The 4962-nt window shown below is 33.8% G+C and overlaps 1 pseudogene; it reads left to right on the forward strand.

Annotated features, from left to right (window-relative positions):
• Window positions 1-3515: 3515 nt before the first annotated feature.
• LOC149236360 (aluminum-activated malate transporter 8 pseudogene) lies at window positions 3516-4618 on the forward strand (annotated as a pseudogene).
• Window positions 4619-4962: the final 344 nt, after the last annotated feature.

Below are 4962 nucleotides of genomic sequence, written 5' to 3' on the forward strand. Positions count from 1 at the left end.
TGTAGATACACAATTACTTGTAGGACACAATACATTATTTGAGTGTGCTTATTTTGTCCAACTTGATCAATAGATCCAAAAAATGAGTTTCTATTTCAAGGAAAGCATAAATGGTTTTCACAAACTATTTCTCGACAATGTACCTCCCCAGAAGAATTCTTCTGAAATTACCACCATTACTAATGCTTAGGATCCAAGTGTAAAAAACACATCCAAAATTTATTTAGGTCATCAAAAATAGCTTGGATGGAAAAGTTTTGTTTCATCATATCAGCCTATCTTGGTGAGTTGGAAACATCAAATATTTTTAGATATACTTCAAGAAATTTGTCATACATAGTTTTTATTATCTAAAAAGGGGGACTTGAAGTGAATCCCTCCTCTTTTCAATGGTTCAACACTATATAGCTCCACTTATAGTGATTGATATTTTCCTGTCTGGATAAAATATTGAGAAGAATCTTAGGGATTTATTCTTGCATGTATGCAAGAAGAGAAACACTAATTTCTAGTGAGTTAATCATAGCAAATTGTGTGTTGATGTAGCTGATTTGGGAACCATGGGTTTTGGTCTTAAATACTTACTTTTACACATGGCAGAATATTCACTAGATTCATGTTTCTAACATGTTTATGGTGGATGTCATGGATCCCTTAAGTCCTTCAATAGGGTTCTTAGAGAATTATTCAAGTGTAATCAATGTTTTATAAGGAGTATTCAGAGATGAATCTATTAGAGTGGTAAAAGTGTTAGGTTCATATAAAGGGATAACAATGAGATATAAAAATGCAATTAACATCACATAAAGAGTCTCTTCATATAAGCATGACAAAATGGTAGTATCATTCTAACCAATTTTATTTTTCCACTCGATACATGATATTACCTTTGTTTAAATATTACTATGGGGTTAAAATTTAGAAATTCATAATATTGAAGGATTTTTTTTCTCCATTATCTATTACAAAGGCTAAGCTTTTCAAGGTCCTAAGAAAAAAGGAGATTCAACTAAGATACCTCTCTAATATAATTAATTATTTTCAATAATAGGACTTAATTGAATATTTCAAGATCCTAATAAAGGACAATAGCTTGTGTAAGCAAAATCGATCTCATTGAGTTCTATCCCGTTGTACTACAATAAAAAATGGTTAATATGTTTGTTTAAGGATGCTTTAAAATGCAGCTTGGGGGATTCATATAGAACTAACTTATGTATAAGAGAAAATTGATATAAACCTTTTCTCTAATGTGCCCTTATTGATCGATTACGAATAGAGTTGTACAAAGGTGTACAACCATGGGACTCCAATTGCATTTCCTATATGTTTTCTCCCTAGCTACAATTTTACGTAGTGAATGATAGTTCATTGTGTTTAAATATGTTGGGGCGCATTTGTAGCCTTAAAAATAAAGACTCTAGAATTTTTACATGTGTTAGAATAAGTTTGATATCATTTATAGTGTACTTAATTAAAAAAAGATTAATTTATGAGTAATATTTTAAGAAATATACGATACAAAATTTTATAATATGAGAAAGGATTATATAGAACCTATAAAGTATTAACCCTTGTTTTGATCATTATGAAAGAGAGTAATGTTCAATATTATCTTTGAGGGGCAACCTCCAATTAAGAAAATCCCTAATATAATATCAAAACTTAGCAAAACATTGCATAGCCTTCTCCAAGTATAAAGAGTTTTCAATTAGCGAAAGTCAATCCACTTGAATTTTCATAATAATAAGTACTAACCACCTAGTGGGCCTTCATTAATTGAAAAGTCCTTTTACATTGAAAAACCACTTACTAACTAACTAATGGGACATGTTCAAACAAGATGGCCTCCTACTCTAATTCAAAGCCCAAACAAAATGAATTCAAACAACAAATCAACAATTCCTAACTACCCTAAAGTAGGGAGGTTAGGGTGGGGCCCTAATAGGCAGGTAGGCAAGGTTGAGGCTAAGCTGATTATCATGAGGCTCAATAATATTAAACTCACCATACAATAACTAGTTAACTGCTAAGGGATATTTAGCTAGCTAGTATCATAACGTCTCTCTATTTCCTATTTCATTACAAGCATTCAAGTTGGCAAGGTTCAGGACTCAGTCATTAAAATTATGAAGTTCCCATGCAATTCTACTTAATCATTCTATTAGATGGTCAATTACGCACACTGAAAGCTCGACTGAGAGATGGATGTATGCCCCCACGTTCACCTCCTCATGTATGATATGGAGCACAATATCCCAAGCCAAATGTAATTCAAGGATTTTCTTAACATAAAACTAATCACTTTCACTTCCTGCAAACACAAAGTGTCTAATTTTAAAATCAATAAGCGAATTCCAGAAACTACAGTCTTCCTGATGATGTTCTAATAACTTTATTTACCAAAATTTCATAAAAACATACATCTCCTCAAAATCCTTGCTATGTAATGTATGGTAGGTGCTTTTATTCACAAATATCTTATTTTCCACATTATTTATGAACTTATATGTTACCCATGAATCTATGATATTTTTCTTAGGTCCTATCTTCTCTTCTTGAAGGGGCCAAAATGGGACCTACATCAAACCTCTACACAAGGAAACAATTTAAGAAGAGCAAGCAATATTATATCCATGGTTGTAGGAGTTCGCTCAAACATCATTGAACTAGAGCTAGATGTGCTCTTAGTTGGGGAGTTGGCAGCCACATTGCTTTGCTACTGTTTTTCACCACTTGAATCCATTCACTACCTTTAGTAGAGGCCAAATATTTTTGGGCCAAACAAACTAGGGTAACATATGATGAAGTATAAGAATAATAAACCTTAGCCTTTACTAGGCTACCATTAATCATAATTAGAAATTCAACAAAGAAAGTAAGTTTTTAGAAAATAGATTACAATTTTATGAATAAAACACGTTTTATGACATTGATAAAAAAAACTAGTTATATATGTCCTCAAACAAGTTGAACAAAATACATACATGTTTGTGAGAGGACAAATTAAAAAATATTAAAGATTTGTGTCAAATGAATTCTCAAAAAACAATTAAATACATTTAAAGAAAATCCTAATATTATAGGGGAAAGAACAACTATTCTACTAAATAAGAAAATTGAATTACGCATTACACAAACTCATCTAGGTAGCATATCATCCCGTCTTAAAAAAAATCACTATCAATATTACCAAACTTTACCCTCCTCCATGGAATTTACAACTAAAAAAAGTCGTCAATTTCAGACTTTCTTGATCGTACTAGCAGACTTATTGGAATTTACTCTTGCCAACCATATGCCACGATTAATTCACAAGCTGCAAAAGCATAATTGCTTTTTGCAACTTCCTCAGAGTCGTGAGCAGTCTTTTACAGTACCATTCACTACGTATAAGTTTGATTAAACCGTCTTAACTTTCTTAAATTGCAGGGTTTGATAAAGCGATATTGCATCTGAAATTTGAGTAGAAAGAAAACGTTATTAAGAGTGACACGCTGATTCCTTCAACGTCTATGGAGTGGACGATTAATGTCCAGGAAAGGATGGATGTGAGTAGCATCCAAAAGAAATTCGACGAGCGTTTGGTTAGCAGAATATTACAAGCTTTCAAGCGATGGAAAAGATCTGTTCTTTCTCTGTGCACGGGGATTTGGCAAGTGGGTGCAAATGATCCTCGGAGAGTTATCCATTCCATCAAAGTTGGCCTCGCACTGTCTGTCGTCTCTCTTTTCTACTTCGTGTGGCCAATATTCGACACCTTTGCCGAAAATGCCATCTGTATTGTCATCACCGTCGTGATAGTCTTTGAATTCACTGTAGGTAATTACTCTTTAAAATCCCTCATCATTTTCGTGTGTTAAAATCCCATGAAACGACAGATGGACGAAGGTTTTAAAAACCCATGAAGCAATTTTTATAATGACCGGTATATTTGAAGTTATAGAATTTGGATATGACGTTTTCATGAGCATGACCTATCACTAAAGCAGTTATTAGGCTTTAACAATAATAAATCTATGTTTTACGCTATAATGCAGGAGCTACGCTGAGCAAAGGTCTAAACAGATCATTTGCCACGTTGTTGGCGGGATTCTTAGGAGTGGGGGTGAGATATGTTGCAGAAGATACAGATAAAAATTCTGAACGAGTTATACTGGGTGTCTCTATTTTTGCTTCAGGTCAATACACTGTCATTCCTGAAGCCTGGAAATTCATTTTTGCAGGGTATATTTGATGCCTTTTTCGTGATTCTGATGTATTTGCTCCGTTCAGTGATGCAGGTGCAGCGTCCACATATTTGCGCTTCTTTCCACTGATCAAGAAAAGATACGATTATGGTGTGGTCATCTTCATCCTCACCTTCAATCTCATAGCTATCTCTGGTTATCGCGATGAAAATATTTTTAAAATGGCGCATCAAAGGATGTCTACAATAGTCATAGGTTGTGCACTCTTCTTTGCTATTAATGTGACCGTTTTCCCTATATGGGCTGGAGATGATCTTCACAAGTCCATTTTACGGAACATGGAAGGATTGGCAGAATCCGAAGGCAAATTGCAGCAAGAACCAACAATAAATGGCATACCCATAATTATCATGTATCTTGAAGATTGATTATGGAGATCTGTGGCCCTAGATCCCTCTATTGCTCATTTTTTGGGATTTTCTTATGTTAATATTTGCTTTCTATTGGGTAAAAAAAAGGTTTTATTGATAAACATTTGCTGTTGGTCACTTGCCTCAAGGTGAGGGTAGATCTTGGAAATATTTGTGAGAATAATGTAGAAACTGAATTAGTTATGAGCAGTTGAAAGATGTAGTTGTGAGTAGTTAGGAATTGGTTACCAGAATCTGTTGTGTGCTTCCTATATAAATGAATATGTAATCGAGCAGAAAATAAATAAAAGTTTGTGAGGTTTATATTTTAAGTTGGTATCAGAGCAAGACGGGCTCAGGAG

This window comes from Pinus tabuliformis, chromosome 8, assembly GCF_031772625.1.
Source record: "Pinus tabuliformis cultivar Carrire ecotype Pingquan chromosome 8, CPIR1, whole genome shotgun sequence".
NCBI classification, from domain to species: domain Eukaryota; kingdom Viridiplantae; phylum Streptophyta; class Pinopsida; order Pinales; family Pinaceae; genus Pinus; species Pinus tabuliformis.